Source organism: Pungitius pungitius, chromosome 20, assembly GCF_949316345.1.
Source record: "Pungitius pungitius chromosome 20, fPunPun2.1, whole genome shotgun sequence".
Lineage (NCBI taxonomy): Eukaryota > Metazoa > Chordata > Actinopteri > Perciformes > Gasterosteidae > Pungitius > Pungitius pungitius.
The window spans coordinates 11,613,839-11,633,756 of NC_084919.1; the positions used below are offsets into that span (position 1 = coordinate 11,613,839).

General features: G+C 41.8%; 1 long non-coding RNA gene across 1 annotated transcript; it reads left to right on the forward strand.

The window, feature by feature from the left end:
• The first annotated feature begins 146 nt into the window (after nt 1-146).
• Nucleotides 147-2,095, forward strand: LOC134107817 (uncharacterized). The gene is made up of 2 exons (XR_009942807.1): nt 147-191; nt 1,699-2,095. It is a non-coding gene; the product is annotated as an uncharacterized LOC134107817 (long non-coding RNA).
• Nucleotides 2,096-19,918: the final 17,823 nt, after the last annotated feature.

The following is a 19,918-nucleotide window of genomic DNA, read 5'->3' on the forward strand; positions in this document are numbered from 1 at the left end:
AATCAGAGGGAATAATGTCCCAATCCGATTCATTTACTTTATCGTGGATTTTTTTTTTGCGAGGGACTATATCTCTTCTTAAATAGATGATGCTACAGGAAATATTCAATATTGAGGGATATTTATTTTTTTGTCTGACAGAAAAAAACGGGTGGACAAGAGCTTCCCGAACTCCTACGAGACGGCAATGGGTGAGACGTTGTCCTTTTGCCGCGAGACTGTCAAAAGGGACACACTTTTTGAACTTGCAGCGTTTCAAAGCTGTTGGAGGAGTAGTGTGTTAATTGTTAATGAACATGGAGCATTATTTCAGAAGCCCACAGACAATGCTCTTTTCCTTTCGTTGGTTAATGGAACATGTATCAGTGCTGCTAACATGAAAACTTACACGCTTCAGTCATACAGCATAATTTCGCAATTCTGTTTTAATTTCTTAAAGGGTTATTGTAATTACTAACCCCATTGGTAAAGATAGTTGAGCTCTCTGCAGCTGAGGAGCATGATGTTTCTCACAGGACCTGGTGGAGATTAAAGGGAATATTGGACCAGCATGAAACCCTTTGAGGCAAACGCAATTGAAGATAAAATAATAGGGGTCATAAAAAGGCAGAGCTACAGTAACATCATCATCTCGGGTGTGCTAACAGTAACCGTCAGATGAACAAAGTGCAGAGAGTGGCGGGGGGTCACGAGCTAGCTGGAGGGGTGCACTCGCATGCACACAGCTGGCCCGGTTATGTAAGCCAGCCACGGAGACGACATCATTCTTTTCAATCATATGCTTTCACAGGTAAATTTGAAATCTGAACCTTCGTAGGAAAATGAGAAAATTCAGATGGCGCAAAAGCAACGAGAGAGCCTGAGGAAGTATGCAAGAATGGTAGTTTGCCAAAGTAATGTGTAGCGCACTAGTTGGCACATACAAATCCAACGGAATAGAAACAAGCGAGAGAAAAAACAGTTAAAGAACGAATTGAATCGATGGAAAAGATTGGCCTGAATTATCGAGCTTTAGATCCTCCGACAGGCAGTTTGGAGCCCCGGCTGGAAAAAGGCACCTTTTATCTCAAATCCAGACAGATAGTATTGAATTGCTCCTCAAGCTGATAAGAAGACCAGAACAAGTAAACAATCCTCTACATCTCTCATCATTTGTTGGAATCGTGGCATAAGATGAGATGAGATAAGTCCTGCAGAGGAGAAATTCACAGGGCAAACAAGATCAAAAGTATTTTAAATAAGCATTAAGAAACATAAAACATGAATCCACTGCCAGTGCACAGTGTGTTTATACTGCACAGGATTTCAGTGTTTTAGTTGTTTTGTGGTCTGCTGGAAGCAGCCTGACAGCAGGAAGTTGCATATATTGTCACCACACGTTGGCAAGGAAACCAGAATCATCACACTTTTTTTACGCTCAATAACAAAATAAAACCCTCTCAGCCGAGTCTTCACCAAGTTAGAGATGAAAGTACTCTTCCACAGGTCAGAGGAGGCTACACTAAGTCAGGCCTTGTGGATCTACTACGTGTGAGCATCCAGGAAGGTTTGTGTGGATGAGGATCTAAATGTAGGTCCCTCGGCCCTCTGCAGAAGGAGGGTAAATGAAATGAGGTCAATTTAGCTGTTTCTCAACTATGCCTCTGTGGTGTCGTTCTGACGTCCTGCTTTGTTTGTCACCTCTCTCTCTCTCCCCAGCCGTGTGCAAAAGCATCCAGGAGCCCGTCACCAAGGACATCCTCTTGGAGTACGTGGACCGCTGTGCTCAAGGAGTCCAAGCACAGAACCGGAAACACCCGCCAGACCCAGACTCTGAGCTAATGCCCCCTCCTCCTCCAAAGAGACCCAACCGGGCCGCCCCCTAGAACACAGCTCTCACAGTGTGCATCCACATCACCAGCCACGTTGACCCCTGACCCCCCCCCTACAGAGAACAGACATTTGAAGGCATTCTTACCCTCAGCAAATTTGTTTTATCAGCCTGTACATGCAAGGACTTTGGAAACCTTTGAATGACTTCATTAATTTACCTTGTAGACTTGTTTGTAGCTTTAATTGCTGGTGTTCTTATTAAAATGAAAAACATGATACTTTATTTATTTATTCATTTGTATCCTATTTAGCTACAGGGGACTTTGTTAGGTATGCAACATGACACCTGACAAAGAGGGCCGTGTGCATACTTGGCCAACTAGTCCCTTATTTGTATTGAAGGAAGAGTAAACATTAACACTCAGTTTGCTGTTTGAATTCATTTGTATCAGAAAGCGATCCTTCAAATAATAGTTTACAGCATCAGAGATCTCATTAAGATAAAACTCAAAGAAGCATGTGTGTGTTGAGCCCATAATACTAAATGAAATTGAAACCGCTCTGTGTTTCATTAGAGTTTTCCCAAAGAAAACCCATCTGTGTGGACTTGTTGTTGTTTTAAAGACCACACGGGGGGGTTTGATGATTACATCAAACCCAACAAACCAACAATCAAAGGATTAAATACCGTGAAACCACGCTACAGATGGGGGACACATGCACAAGGGTCTTCTTTTTATTGTATTTGATTTCATTTTTGAATGCAGTTTGATAACCAGAATTGAATTTGACTTTATTCATTGTGTTATTTCAGTGTTCTAATATGCTGATTTACCTGACTAAGTAGAAAACAATTTGGTTCAGCTGGTCCCTCTCCATTCTTCCTGACGCATGAGGAGGGTGCCCCACCCTTAACGAGACTATTGACTGAATGCTGCGGAGCGGTCTAGAGCGACGGGGTACGGCACGTGCACACAGTTACTGGAGCTGCAGTGTGCAAAGGTTACTAAAGACAGCAAAAAAGGGAAAGTGTCCGCTCTTTTGGCGAGTGCAGAGCTGAATTAGTGGCGCGTGTGTTGTGCCCCGATGGTACGATGAGCGGCTTCTCCCTTTAACATCGCACACGGAGCGCCGATTGTCCGTCTTGTAGTTGACCTCTGACCCCTGGGAGTGAAGATGATTTCCCAGTAGGTTTTGGATCGTGGTCGTCGTCGCTCCCCGTATTTGAACACCAGAGGAAAAGCTTGTTGCCAGGGAACAATTGAGTTTGTTTTTCTCAGCCTGTTGCCCACATGGTTGCCTGTTGCTAGGACTGTCGCCCATCTCCACTCTAGTGTTTGCAGAAAGGATTTACTCGGCAGAGCCGATTGGTTTACTAAAATTCTTTGTGTAATCAGAGGGAATAATGTCCCCATCCGATTCATTTACTTTATCGTGGATTTTTTTTTTTGCGAGGGACTATTTCTCTTCTTAAATAGATGATGCTACAGGAATTATTCAATATTGACGGATATTTATTTTTTTGTCTGACAGAAAAAAAAAAGTGCATTTTTGCATTTGTGCATTTCAGGAACCAATGTGTTGTGAAACTTTGCTCAAAATCAGTGTTTCTGTGCCCGCTTACCGTGAAATGACTTCTTTTAGATGGGGGGACGCGGTACTTAGTCCTGCAGTGCGGGCAAGTTAGATGAGAAATTACAGCGTGAGCGTAAGTCAGTGGAGTGAAACACACGAGGGCGTGTTGGGAGCTCCTGTCTGCGCTCTCCTGTAGGCATGAGACGGATGAGCTGTGCTCCCACGGCTCTCCGGCCCTCTGGCTGCACTTCAAAGATGACTGATTCTCCAAAAAAGCCTCAATGACCTTTCTGTCGTGAGGTTTGCTGCCGCTTAGGCATTTCCGCTCTGATGCAGCGGGGTGCAGAGTACCCGTTTTTGTCTTGTTAATTCCTGTTAACTTGAACCATTTTAACTGTCTTAAATGAATATTTTGACAAAAGGGGACCGTCTTTGCGGGGGGTTTCTGCATTCTTTCGCCTTCGTTTTCACCGGGTGCCGTCGTGTGCAGGAGGCAAAGTGTCAGGGAATGAAAACATGGACGTTTGCAAGAGCCCAGGTGGTGCAGCGAAGATTACGAGGCTCCCCCTTTCTTGGCTCAGGTGTTTGAAGTCTGGAAGCTGCTGATCTGCACGGCTAAATTGAATCAACACAGATGACTTGCAGGCCATTATCATCGCATTATCAGCTGCATTTTGAATAATGTGGTTCTCACTGTCTCTCTCTGATCTGAGCTGCAAGGCCTTCTGTTCTTTACTTCTTTCCTGTTTTGAACCTATGGCATCAACCCTTCTGTCTCATCTCTTACCGAGGTCATTTGAATCTCATTGCAGAGTTGTGCATGTGCATGCCTCTCTCTCTCTCTGGCCTTGAGGGTCTAAAGGGAGAGCTTCTCGCAGGACCTGTGCATCATGCCTCCCCGTTAAAGGCCGCTCGTGGAGCGCCTGATGGCTGATGTTTGTCTCCCCCCTGTCAGCGCGGTGGAATCCACAGTTGTCCTTGCCGGAGACGTTTAGGAAGACCCTCGGTACTGTCCCAGTTGAACCCTCGGACGCCGTTCGGTTCAAGCTCGTCAGACCGGAAAAGCCTTCGGTGGGCGACCCTGAGACGGATTCTCTATCGAACTATTTAGTCGCATTTGCATCTTAAAAGTTCAGCCGACGGTGTCGCAGACGCTAAGCGCCGGTGATTATTTCCACCGCACTAATCTCAGAATCGCGAATCATCTGATTGATTTGCATGCGGAGCTTTGTCCTGGATAATGAAGTCAGACAGCTCCGACCTGATTACCCTGCTGAAATTAGAAACGTAATCACAGAAATATTTCATCTGCTGGAGTCAGGGAGGCATGGAGCCACAAATCTATTAGAGCAGAATCTCCTCCTCCATAAGCTCTATTGAGGCGTGATGCCATGTGGCAACAAATAACCTCCTATTTTGGGGGGTGGGGGGGTGGCGGCGATAAAGCTGAAGATCCATCAGAAGTAGCAATCAGAGAGGTGGTTGTTTGTGTCACGTTCCGCTGCCATCATTTGCAACAGGAGCCAGGAGAGGCAGTCTTTGAAATGTTAACGTTTGCTCTCTGCCCGCGGGTCCTTTTTTAAAGGAGCGTGACACTAAGGTGAGCCTCGAGGCGGGAGGAGCTGCATTGGCTTTCTGAGGACTCCTCGCGACACTGAAACAACTCAATCAAGTCACACTGACCTCTTAGCTGGAGCATCTTAAGCGCTAATGTATTGTTTTTTTCTGATTGAGACTAAATACATGGCCAGGATATCATTACTGCTGATTCCTTCAGAGGCAAATGGTACATCTAAAAATGCTAGGAAATCACTCCACCTATATTACACCACGAGCAGCTAACGGAAGAAATCCAATAATGGTCTGGTTGGTATAAACATATTTTATGTTTAATGTGTCAACGATCCGACACCAAAAACATTTGAAAGATTTACAGGAAGACAAAGGACAAGCGTGGTTGGTACAAAGGTTGGTACAAAGGACGTCATCGCTCCCTGCGATGACGTCCTTTGGATAATTCAACAGCCAAGTACACCGTAAAAAAGAATTTGAACCATTTCAAAAAGAAGATTTTTAAATGGAAACAGTTTTATTTGTGTAGCTCTCATCCATCCGACAGGTTCTAACACAAGTGCATAAGAAATAGATGAACGAGGTACAAACTTTGGTTTAGCAGCATCGTAGCTGCATGAACTCAAGTTTATTTTGGAGATTATTAACTTTTGGCATAACTTACAAATTAAGTTTTTTTTCTTTCAACCTCTGATTGCCTGACTGCGTATGTTAGCAAATATACAGCATTAAAAGGTTTTGGGAGTCTAATAAAATCAGTATTCAGAGATATGGAAACAAAACCTGAATTGTCCATCCAATGCATTTAATGCATTTTCAGTAGTCACGTTGAGAAGCTCTGAAACTTTAAAGCTCTTAGGTCAAACTCCTGGATGAAGGGGTCCCTCCTCTTCCTCTTCCTCCTCCCACGCACCAAAGTTAATGGAGTAAAGAACTGCATTCTCAGATTTTCTGGGGTTTTACTCCTCTGTAGCCAGCGGGCACAAAAAAATCATTGACTTCATACAAAGTTGGGGGAACTGCAGAAAGCGTATTGGGAAAGTGATTTCATGTTGATTACAGCAAAAGCTGATGTGCTAAAGCGGGGAGTGCAATATTCCCGCTGGAGGCGCCTTTTAAAGAAAGAAATGGGGAAATTCAATTAAAAATGTCCTGACCTTTTCAGTGTAAATGTTGGCAATCGATGCCACTTATTTCCCGTAGTGCACTGCCTCCAGTCACAGGCACTAAATAAACGCTGCAAACAGGCAGGAGTGGCGATTACCACACTTCAACAACTTCACTCATTTTACAAAGAAAATGTCGAAACAGATGTCACCAACTGGAGGTGTGGAGTCTAAAAGAAGTTGCATTTTTCAGAAGTACCCACACCCGAATTAGACGCACCACGGCACTGACATTTATTGAACTATGAGATTTTATAACTCTGGAAGGTACACCTATTTCGAGGTAAACTGTAACAATAATAGAAACATTTTAATTGGCCAATTAAAGCAATTGCTTCACGTTAAGTTCAGCTTTGGTTTTTTGAGTTTTTTCCGAGGGAATTGTTGAAATTTTTGTTCTCTCAGTTGCATCGTGATGAACGAAGGATCCAGTGTTTCGCAAGTGAACTTAATGTCCTCATATACCTCGGGCCCCCGCGTGCATAAAATTAGACTATTCCTTTTAACATTTCATGGAAGTGCAGTGAAAGACTTATAATGTAATTTTGCCAAAAATGGAAATGAAGTCATTCACCTGCTCCCTGCACACTTCACAGAGCATTACCAGAGACATGAGATGAATCAACCTCAGCTGTGAGAGGATACTTTAGTGCACTGAGCTCATGCTCCATCACAGAAGCACCAACATTTTGTCTTTAACCTTCAAAAAATTTACTAGTTAAAAGTTGAACACTGTTCAAATGAATAATTTTAGAGCTATGCGACTGAAAGTTCACACCCTACAGTTGTCATGAACGGAGATATTAGTTGTAGATACCATGAAACCAGGTGGTAGACGTGGATTTCCTGCTGTAAAGTTTTGCATTTTAACACGAGGGTCCAAGGGGACTGACTTTCTTTTGAAGGGGTCATTTCATCGACTGCAGTTTCTGTCACGTCCGCACGGCTCTGTATCTCGGATGTACGTCTGAACGTGACTCGGTAAATTGGTTTACCGCACTTCTCCTGCGGAAGCATTTTGGCTGGCCTGTCATCACGCAGATGAACGACACGCAGTGGAGGCCCAACTGCACTTTTGGATTCAGCCAAACGTTGGCAGTTCATACATAATAATTGGTTGGAATATAGCATTCCAACCAATTATTTTTCGGACACCTCATTTCATCAGATGGAATAAGTGTGTGTTGTAACTTTGTTTGTTTCCCAGGTGATGTGCTCCTGTTTTCCTCTGGATAAAACCTTTCCCTCTGGGTGCGTTGTGAAAAATGTGTACATTTGTCACGAACTCAGCTTTTTGTTTTCTTGTCGGTGCAATTTACGAGAACCGGATCTCCAGAATCCGTCCCTGCCTCGGTCTTGAAGAGGCAGCGGAGTGGATCGTCGACAAATAAATTAGATTCGGTGGAAAGACAGTGAGGGGGGCAGCTTTTGACACAGCAAAACAAATGCGCCATGTGGTGTAGCTGCAGTAACCTCTCCCAGCAAACCGGAGTCAATGCGTGGATTCAATATCATTACATTATTGATGTCTTACTGCTTTCAACGATCATTTTACCCATTCATTCTCCGTCTCTGAAGCAGCATTTATATTCCCTTTCATGAACAAACGGTGATGAACGGAGCTCCGTCTGCAACCACAGTCCCTCCACCTTCTGGCTGATGCAGATCCGTGGGAATCTTTACACTGATGCACAAGAAAATAAGCGTAGAAGAAAATACCAAACAAATTTGTGGAACTCTGCATGACTAATTGTATTCATTTACTCCTGCGGTGCTTCATTACTCGTGCCTCAGATACACAAAGCAATAGACTCAGATTACCTGTGCCTTGTCAGAGTGTCTCAAAATAAATGTCCAAAATTTCCATAAAACTGCAATTTGTGTTGAGAGCGAATGAATAGATAGTTCTGTATTAATGTGTGCAGACAGAAATGGGGCCATGGAAGCTGAGAATTATTCCATTTACTGTCGTACAAAGTTAGATTGAAGAAATCTTCAGTATCTTCCACATCAAACTTGTTTGTTACCATGGAAAGAATATCTGTTCTATAACATTCAAGAGGAAATATAAACATATTTACACATAAAATAGCAAATCAAGGTTAATTTCTGGTTTCACACCGATAGCGGCCCCTAAATAGACTTTGTTGCTACGTCACCTGTCGATGGCACGTATTGGCCATACATTTATTGATTTATTGATGATTGTAGGTGTACTTACAGACTGTGATATGAGAACAGGGGGTGGAGCCACCGATCGACATACATTGCTAAACCTGCAGCCTTGATTCTACAAACTGATGAAAGGCCAGTGATACCCCGAATAGGCTGAGCACAGTAGATTAGATCCAAACACGAGAATTTCCGTTGTGGTTTGATCCATATCTCCAGTAGAAATGAGTTTCATGTTGCATCGACTAAACAAACTACAGTGCCAATGTGTGTCATAATCAAACAACCTGTTGCCCAACTGTGGGTTTTGCTGAACTGGTTCCGATAGTTTTGTGACGACAGACGGGTGTGATTTGATTTTTGGTTTTGAACTTTTCATGGATTTCGTTTAATACGAGACTCGTAGGATTTGGGTTGAATTAACGTTTAACCTACGAATGTTTTTGGCTGGTGATGTCTCTTCTCTTTAATGTTTCTGTTGAAGCTCCGATCAATTATCTTTATTTCTCCTATCAAATTGCCTGGTGCACAAAAGAGGATAAAGCGACCAATTTGGCCCAAACGGTCACTCTCCCTCCCATCTGCTTGCACAAGAAAGCCCTTAAAATGAAGCAGCAGAAGTGTTGAAGGTTAGTGAAGCTGTTCTCTGCCTCTGCAGCTGTCACCGCAGGGATCTGGTGGATTCTGCTGAATTCCGCCTCTGCTCAGCTTCCAACAACACTAATGACACGGCTTGGTGTCATTGGCGAGGTATTTGATAGCTGAGGATAAGACACTTAGGGAGGAAACGGCAAGCTTTTTTTAGCCAACTGACGCTGACACTTTCCCAAGGGCCTCAAACATACAGTAAAACGGCGTTATAATGATGACTCCTTTGTCACGCTGTTGGATATTGTAAAGCATGATTCACATGCATACACAAGAAGAAACCCACGTTGATATATTTAAAATGTCATGCTGCAAAAAATAGATCTCCACTTCAAATGAGACTTTCCAACTATTTGCCGGAGGCTGTAAAGGAGAAAAAAATAAGCTTAAGAAAGGAGTGCAAAGAGATGTCTTTGTGCAACTGCTTCAGCTCTATTGTCTATCTGAGCCGAGATTTACAGCTTTAGTGAGTATTCAAGTCTGAAAGTGTGCCCTCTTACTTGCCATCTGTGTTGTTCTTCAATAGTGGTCAGCAATAATAAATGTTTCCTTTTCTCTGAAGATTTCTGGATTACCATCCTTCCTAAATAAACAACTTTGCTCCAAATTAAGCCCCCATATATACGACACTCAGTCGGCTTTGTTCCCGACTAAGTGACACTCAGATCTCATCCTGCTCTGTCACACGGCGGTTTCATTCTGTTGATGGTGGACCAATGATTTGATCCCCTCGGAGTGAAAAATGAAAGCAAAGCTGTTGCTCTCAAACGCATGATGAAAACATTATATAAAAACTATATTTGGGCGGTACCAACCGCTAACAGTCGATGACAATGCCACAGTACCTAAATCACGATGTAAAGGCGACATACAGTTATGGCCTTTACCTGAAAAAACATCCCCAGCTCTCACAGAAAAACAGTGTTTACCTTGGATGAGACCGCTTAATGGATCCAGGTCACATAAAGGTCAAAATGTGGGCTCAGAGCACAGCGATCACTCCTGGGGAAAACGGATGAGAAGAAATCTGACAACCAAAAGGTCACAGCACATGTAGAGAATGTGTGGAACTTGGCTGTTATGTTATTTGACCGAGCGAAGTGAAAGCAGTGTGCAAGTGTGGTGCCGCGAGGCCCTCCTAACATCTATGCACCACTGGATGTGTTGACTGGTTTACTGGGACGGAGGGATGTACATCGCAGGGTCACGCAGATGGGCCGCTGATGTTTTCAGTGCGAAAAAAGATGAAAGTGAAGTCGAGGGAGCCTGCTGGTTGAGGCTTTTCGGGTTGTCGATGAGGCATGTCACGGCTGCATCTTTCACCCCCTGAGGTTCACTAGTGAGAGCGGGAGAAAAAAAGGTGAAAATTGTTAGAGAGGAAAGGATGTAAGAAGAAAAATGAGGCAAAGCTGGGGGTTTAAATATCTAAATACTTCTGGGAGAGACAGGGAAGGAAACATGACTGTTTTTTGTTTGTGTAGATGTTACAAGTTTTAACAGCTAAGAGTCGGAACAAACCACAAAATCCCAAATAATGAAGTATATAATGAAGCCCCAAATCTGTAATTATATTACAGCGCCACCTGTTATGAGACAGTCTCCTAAATTCCATTTGTTCGCTTGCAGACATTTTTTAAAGCTCACTTGACCTTTGTGCTTTTCCATCAACAGCGGAATGAACCTGTGTTCAAAGTTGGAATGCAGTTGACCCCTTTTAATACATCTTGAGAAGTAAACACAACCATCTGTTGTTTTTGTTGTTTTTCTCTACAAACTGCAATTAACGCATTCATTTTTCCCCATAGGAATTTTAATCCCACACCCTATTTAAAAATGCAAGAATGACTGGAACATGACTTCAAATAACAAAGGCAGCATCGTCCTGACAAACACGATTTTCACTCCTCCTCAGCTCAGGTGGCAATTAATATGTCCTCCTCTTCTAGTCGAAAAAATGAGAAAAATAGTCTCTATCTTGACAACATGGCGTGTTTACAGATTCAGTATTCAGATGTGAAAAGCACAATGGGGGGGATGAGAGTCATCCCTCACCTCCTTCAGCTCGTCTTGTCAGTCAACATGGCTTCTCCGAACATCAACTCCATCCTAAATAACACCTTACGCCCTCCCAAGCTGCATAAGGCTCATTTTTCTTTTTCTTGTGTTTTATCTAACTTATCCTTATGCAACGGTTCGTATTATATATTACAAAAGGCTACTTCTTGTATTCTTATGAAAGCCAGCAATAACCACAAAATGTCTTTTACATACAAGATTTTAGACCACATTTTAGCTTAGCTGTCATTTCATCACGAACGTGTGAATTTGTTGAGTGTGTCTGCGGCGCTGTCCATAGTGCTGAAACGATGTGCACATTACATGTTGTAGCATGTTATATAACAACTATCGGATTGCAGGAGAGATGTGAAGGCCTCAAACTCTACCACTTTTACACGTCATAGTTTGCTTACAGGTGTTGGGATCAGTTACCTGGTGTTGACAGGGAAAAACACATAGAAAATAGAATATCTCTGTTGAATTGAGGCCAATTCAAATATTTAGCTGTTAGGGGTATGTTGAGAATCATAGTTTGGAGCTTAAACACTGATTTAACTGAGCCATTTCATTCATTGGGCTCAACATTTAATAATATTTTCCTTTTCTTTCTGTGATAATCAAAGTCCAAACCCCCATCTTCTTTCATATTTTGATTCTGCTTTATTGAGACATTTTATTGCGCTGCAGCGTCCCAGTTCCCAAATAGCAGTTAGTGTCCTCCTCTCTTATCATCATCTGTATTTCAGGAAAGGAGAATTTAATCTCAATGATGGATCTGGATCTCAAATGATATCTATAAATCAATGTGGACATAAAGTGAATAGTAATTGAATCTCAGAAAATGAGCCTGTCACTGAAGTGTACATTTGCATCTTAAGCTTGATGTGTTTTTATCATCACAGAGAAGCATTAATAGAGATTAACCCTATAATATTAATATGCCAAATTATTTAAATTGGAATTAAATTCTGAAAATGTCTACACTTACTCACTTTCTTGCCGGAAATTGGATAAGAAGATTGATACGCCATTGAAATGTCTCTGGAAAATATGAATCCAAAGCCAGTGGCCCGGTATGTGGAATACATCAAATAAACAGCCAGAGTCTTCACACAGGTGAACCAAATCAGACCATCAAACTTGTGTACTGTTAAAATAAGCTACTGGCGATAGAAAGGGAATAAGCTCACCATCCCAAATGTCAAACCAATGCGTTAAAAGGTTTGCTAATGTATTATAGAACCATCTTTTGTTATATTTGTTGAAATTTTCTCTCTACGTTCCGCCAGCCAATGACGAAGCAAATCTGGTGTCTGAAAGGAAGCCCATCGACCGGACAACCTCCCTCCCTGTCTACCAGTGCACTTATTGTGTCATTTTGTCTTTTACAAGGTGCAGTCGTGCTGCTCGCGATCGTTATGATCATTTGGGGGGCAAGTGGCTTTGGAGGGAGGCCTAAAGACTGTCAGTGTGGAAAACCTTCTCTCCAGACTTAGCGACTGTTGGATGCAGTGCTGCTCGCTGCTTTTCTTTGTGAAAACAGCTGACAACACTAGTCTGTGTTTCTCGGCGGGAGACTTCTTAAAACGTTTCTGCCTGTTGCCGATTTCTCTCCTCCAGCGTCATGGGTAAAACTTCAAGGGCCACGCTTTGAAAAAGAGTCGCCTCTCATCCCACATGCTGACATAACAACAACATGTGCTCTCTTTGACCAGATCTAATTCTGGAGCTGGGTTTGAAGCATGTCTGTGCATAGCTGTTACTGAGAGCTCTCTCCGGAGAAACCAGGTAAACATCAGCAGGTGGGGAACATTTTACAGCAACTCTGATTACCCTCTCTTGACCATTTTGCAAAGAATGATTCATATTTAAAGCAAAAGGTCAAGTTTAAAGTTGGATTCAGAAAATGAGTGATCCCTCTTGTGATCATAGGATGATGACCTCACTCACACATACACCAGTAGTATGTGTGAGTGATGCATAGAGGAGAGGTCATGTTGGAGAAGAGGCTAAGTAAATCAGTTCACAACAGAACATTTGTCAGAAATGGAGAAGTGCGTTCATGTAGAAATAGCAGCTTCTGATGTGACACCTTCTTTTCTGTAAGATTTGAGCACCTGTTGACCAATGAAACAGTACAAATCTCTTGCATGTGAAAAAGTTACATTTATTCAAATGTGTCTAGTTATCGCGAGTCGATACAGAATGGTCTTCCGCGTTTGAGTGGCAGCAAAATATAATAATACTAAAAAATGATATATTGGGTATTTACCCAATAAACACGTGGAAGGTACTTTCAGATACTGACATACTGAGATATTGATTTCCCTTGATGTCACACTTTTTATCGAGCAAAGATCTAAGTCTGTGTTTGAAAGGTTGTGCTTGAAGCCTCAGGGGGCAGAAGTGCGAATGACTGGAGCCCTTCACAGCTCACAAGCCTGTAACTGTCCTGAGGCCGGCTTTGCGACCCGTCATGATGCAACAACACCAACATCTCATTCAAGGGGAGATTTAAGAGAAACGGTCACCATGGCTCCCAAGATTAGCCTTGGTTCAAATAGCAGATGTTTACCTATTTCGATTAATCTTTTTTTTTTTTTTCTCTCAAGGAGTTGAAACCGTACCATATGTGCGCAGCTCGGTGACCGTTACCGGATCACTATGTGCTTGGGCGGAGAGTTTTCGCCGTCCCAGCGGAGGCGTATGTTGCACCTACCGGATGTCCCAGGGATAATTGGCTCAGAACATGTTGTTATAGGCCTTCCCCTTATTTATTTATTTTTTTGGTGCAAGGCTTTCTGTTGTAATGATAATGTTTTCTTGCTTTGTCTGTGCTCAACCTTGTCAGTGTCGTGTGACTAGTCATTTCAGCCCTCACCGGTTGTCATGCCAACGGCATATCTAAATCAGCCGTGCGAGTTTAGCTGTGGAGGGACGGGATGTTTTCTCTCTTCAAAGACAGAGAGGTAAGTTCACATGCGTTGGGTTTGTTTTGCTGGCACACTGCTGGAGTACATCTTCATTGAAATCCTTAAAAATCACAATTAAATAGTCCTTCCTTATGCAGGTTTCTCTGTTTGTATTGACTTTCCATTTATTTTTTAATTAACACATTAATATTGCCCACTGCGAAGTAATCGCAGCGTTGAAAATGAAATGTCAAAAAGCTTTTCCATGTTTATTTAATATGGTGATTGCTAATATACAAGTAAGTGAAAATGTGAATGCAAATTGGATTATTGCATTATCAACATAACATAATTTGTTATTCTATTATCACGTATTAACCATAGGTTCCCCTATTGACTTTTATAGTCATCTTTGTTTTTTGTTTTCATTTCAGTTTTGCAGTGATACAAAATCAATTAACATATTTCACCTGGATGTTCACATTACAGAACATCTTTATTTCACTGACCTGGTTTACACTTCATTTGGCTTTTACCCAAAGCAAATTACAATAAGTGCATTCAACCATGAGGGTACGGACCCAGAACAACAAGAATCAGAATTTGACCAAAACCTCGACTTGTCCCGATCTGTTGGCAGCACGCAAGTACCAATGTCTGGAAACGGAAGCGTGCAGCCACTGGTAACCAGGGAAGAAAGCGGAGGATTGTTTGTGAATTTGGATCAAATTAAAGCCCAGATGAGCTGCTGCATTCTGGGTGAGCTGGAGATGTCGGATGGCACTCACAGGTGGACGTTTACTCCTGATGGTGCGCCGCATGTATCTTCAGGAACGCCGCTTTTTATCCTAAAAGTATTTGTTCATGAAGGTAAATATGCACAGAAATAAAAGTTTAAGTGGTTTATCCAAAATATAATTGTAATTGGTAACACGCACATTGAGAAAAAACTGCTGGGATTTAAACACAGAACAACAAGCTAACAGATCAGATGCATAAAAGAATAAGGAATCAGAACAAACAAACGATCTGAGTGCAAACAACAGTCATTACGCAGTTATTCTTGACCTTGCATACAAATTATGCTAAAAGCAATCTCACATCAAGGTAAGCTGATCTGAATCTTTCAATCATATGAAATGTTCTTCACCAGAAGATGAACTATGCCCAGTTGCAGGGTCATGAATCTGAGTCTTAAATACAGTAAAATCATAATTATCCTCCATATATTCATGTTCAGCTGTGTTGCATCCATCTAATTTTTAAAAGAAAAATACCCTTTTGAAAAACAAGTATATTAACATTAATGCTACGGGACTATGGGCAGGTGTCTGCACATTAAATATGCTACAACTAGCAGCCTTAGCAACATTAGCTTAGAATAAAGATTAGAAACAGGGAGTGACAGCAAGCATGTTTAAAAGTTACAAAGTATCCACCTTCACCTGATTACCCGTTATATCTTGTTTGACATGTACAAATGATGAATAAAGTCAGTGGCATACTTCCTCTGGGGAATTTGATCAATAGAACATTGAGGAAGCAGTGGGCATGCGTCATACAGACACACCAGCTTTGCCACGGGGACAGTTGTAGAAACAAAACGTAAATCACAATGTTTGGTTTACACTTTACACATACTACATACAGGATAGTAGCAGTGCATTGCATAGGAGAAGATACATAGTTCCTGAGCTTCCTCTATAAGTAAAAACCTCACCCAGTCTTCATGTGAGTTTTTAAATGCTGTTGTGTCAACCTGAATTGTATTTATTGTTGTTTTTTTCAGTATTCAGAGCAAGGCTGTTTGACTTGTACATGCAAACGAGTGCTCGAAAACAAAACATCCAATCAATGAAAACACAGTATTTGGCTGACAATATTTACCCTTGCGTTGACCTTCGGACATCACAGAAGATTTCAAGGGGGAATGACTTACAATGGAAACCTCCATCTACCAATAATTGGATGCACAACAAGGTGACGCCTCATCTCAAGTCTCAATAGACATAGATGAAACCAACCATTGACCCCTAACCGTTTACTTTGAGACTAATCAAATAAATTGGTTACACTTGCTGATGATCACGTCGTTGAGCATAATGTGCTGATGTCCGTAGTTCAGTACAAACTGTTATGAACCAACCGTGCAGCTGCAGCTCTGCAAAATAAACGCAGAAACTTTATAGCTTTTGACAAGGCGCTCCATCGTTTTCTCGCCATACAACACTGAATAATGAGCAGGAGCAAAAAATTGCTCTAATTTGCTGGAACTGCTTACCGGCAAAAGACAAAAGTACCTGCTTTAAGAACATGTGGCCTATTTTCAGAGGCAGGTTTAAAAGCGCTGGATGTGGAACAACCAGCAGGAGAGGAGCTGGTGGAAAATGCATTATGAGTCCCGAGTGAACTCCCCTCTGCTTCTCTTCCAGCATCGCTGTAATCTGAACCATGTGAGGCAAAGAAGCACTCCATTCACAAACTGTGTGCATAAAGTCCTTCCAAGGATGAGCAATCGACTGCAGCAACACACTTTAAATCAACTTTAAGAAAAATAACAGTTTAGGAGGTCAAGCAAACCGTATAATATGTCAAATGTAACTGCCAATCATTTGACTTCGCTTCATGCACATTTATGTAGAGAAATGTGTCCATTTGAAAGGTAATTGGTTGGATTCAGTTGTAGCCTGTTCAACCAGCTTGGCATGAGAAGTGTTCAAGCTGGGTACAAACTGACCAACATAATCTGATGGTTACTGAAGTGCAATTTAGAGTGTTGTGTGAGTTTAGACAGGTCACATGTATATTCTAAACTATTGCTTTAAAATCATTTTAGTTTAGTCAGCAATGCAGCTTTTAGTCACATACTAAATGGGGGTAAATATTAAGACATACTGAAAAAAACATGTAGAGCAGCCCATTTCCATTTGATGGTGTATATACACTCGCCGTTTTTTGAAATACTCACAGAAGACCATCTGGCACCAACAACCACGTCACGTCGCTTCAATCCCCATTCTTCCTCATTTTGATGCTCGGTTTGAACTTCATAGAGTCGTTTACCCCACATACAGAAACATTACATCACGTTACATTAGATACCTAAATGCATTGTGTTGCTGCCATGTGATTAGCACTTAGATTAATATTACATCACGCTGTGTTTCGACACACACGCTGGTTCAATGACAAATCAAAAAATTGTCGACCATGGAAGAACTTTTCTCTTTATGCATCATAAGGTCCTCAAATGGCAATAAATTGGACCAAACAGACCGAAACTGAGAATCTGACATTAAGCATCAAATAGTTGGTCAGATTACAACTGGAATTCAGTCCTTTCACCCCAGTTTTCATTTTGTTCCTTGAGCTCCTTCCTCTGATCCACAGACTCAAAGTGAGTAACAGGACAAAATGTTATGCACCACAGCTACAACGCAGATGGCCGGGAGCTTTGCTTGAGCCATCACTCATTGCTAACTCACAGGTTAGCATGCCAACAAAGTCAAAGAAATCTGTCACAGTACACCAGACCCTGCTGCCTAAAGTCTGACTGCTCCATGTGGTGCATATTACAAAGTCTCAGTAACAGGGATCATAATAATATGCTGAGTAAAATAAAATCATGCTGAAATAATTCTGTTGGGACATTATATATTAACCATTGACAAGTGTTGTCATGTCATGTTTGGTGTAGGATTCCTTGGTGCTTAATTCTTGCAGTTGTTTTATGGCATATGTGGGAATATGTGCTGCATGTCCAAACAGACCAAATAGGCATTTACTTGCATGCAGGTGTAAGAAAATATTTTTTTTGTCAAATAATTCTGAATCATGCGTTAAGCAAATCCACCATTTAAAATGTATAAGAGCTACTGCTAGTGCTGCTACTTTGCATTTCTGAGTCCTTCTTGGAGATGTTCCTTTGGTTGGTGCACTACTGCAGGCTGGGCTGTCGTAATTATCTTTTTGCAGACAATTAATTTGTCCAGATGATGATTCCTAATGACTACGGTCAAATTCTTCTTAATACATATGTACACTGATGTATTGGCTAAAAAGGGTCATGCAGACACTTCTTACGATGAATGTAAGATATTTTCTGATCCCTGACTGTTTTTTCTCGCTCGATCATCAAGTCGGCGTTTCATAATGTCTAGTACGTATTAAGTGACAAATACCACATTTTAGCATGCTAACCAACTCAAGTAGGCTGTAAAAACATTGTCACTATAAGCATGATAGAATTACAACTTATTTTTTGATTTTGGAAATGCTGCAATTTTGCAAAGACTGAAACCGAATACGCAGAGAAATAACTCAAGTTGGTGGTAGTACCATGGATTTCTTCATCAAAGAAACCCTCAGTAAATGTGCCGGGAATCATTGATAAACTGTCATTCGGGTTACTATGAATTTTAATTCCATGGAGTAACTTCATCAACCTCCTGCCGACATTTCTAGAAATAAAGGAAACAGAAGTTGACATAAAAGCTTTAAGGTACAAACGATGAAAAGGCAAATTACAACACGCCATCATGACATTTTTCTAGAACGCTCCGAAGCATCACAGAAGGGAGCTCTGGTGAAAAGGTGTCTGAGGCTGAAAAGGAATATGTGAGACTGCGTCACTCTGCTAGAGATAATCACTTATCAGCTGAGAAGAGCTCTACGGTGTGAAGCTCAACGTTCATCTGGATAGCCCAGCACATCGTGACGGTAAATAATGTGTTTTCCTTTCTGTTTACCCTTAAGAGCAGGGGTCCCCAAACTTGTTCCTGTGAGGGCCAGATAACTTTTCCCTTCTCTGGAGGGGGGCCGGGGTCAGAAAAAGTGTGACGATGGCAGCGGGTGCCTAAATGTAAACATTTATTGTTTTCCAGAAAGCCACATATAACCAAATAATAACAATCCGGGATCCTCACAGAAATAAATAATAACCGCCACCGCCTCTTGACAGATGAGAGCATTGAACAAACAAATAATGGTTTGACCCCTGCAGGTTAAATACATGCATTCTGAATCAACCTGTTCCCCATTATTCCCTTCTACTTCACAGGGGCTAGTCTAGGATTTGCGTGGCCAGACTGAAAAACAAATCATAATGCCCCTCTGGTGTTGCTCAGGGGGCCGGGCCAAATGTGGAGGTTTGGGGACCACTGCTTAAGAGGATCAGCTTGGAGAACATTCACTAGGATCCCAACTTTCCCGCCCACACTGACAACTAGCCAGCACACAATTTAGCCAAAAAAGAGGGAAATTAATCCCTAGAACTATGTACCTGAAACCTTTGCCCATTGCTCTCATTTCCTGACTCCCTATTTCTCCTCATCTTGTGAAGTACAACATTTTGTTCATCTCAGTCCCCCCAAAGCGGCACATCTGAGCGATGTTAATAATTTCAACAGTGGGGATGATGGTGACGTTTGAGCCAAAGCCTCATTTCAGCCCCGACCTGGCACACGGTGTCTCAATCCGTGGCCACGAAGTGTCACATCAATGCAATCGTTTATACCACAATGATGGCACTCTGCACGCTACTGTGTGAGGAAATCCATGCATGTTTACATGCATGTTGCTAACTGAAAAAATTGAAACCGTCGGGGAATTTAATCTGTTTTGATAAAGGGCACATCTGTGTAAATGAACATGTGCAAATGACATAGTGGCTCCATAGAATCCTAAACGTGCATGGCATTTTCATCCAAATACAAAGATAGACTATGAATAATTGGATACGAAAATATCAGGAAAGGGATTAACTTGATTGGTACCAAACAGCCACGGACATGTGAGGATGATTTCTGTTCTTTTCATTCTCAATTTTAGTCAATTATTCACACAATAAATGAACATGCACTGACTAGCAATGAAGTCTGCAACCTTCATCTCCCTTTCGAATGCACCCAAAGGGAACGCAAAGCCTAAATAAAAAGTTACCTTCCGACTAATGGGAACAACGCATTTTCTTCCCCCTGTAAAATTTAGAAATTGAGTTCACCA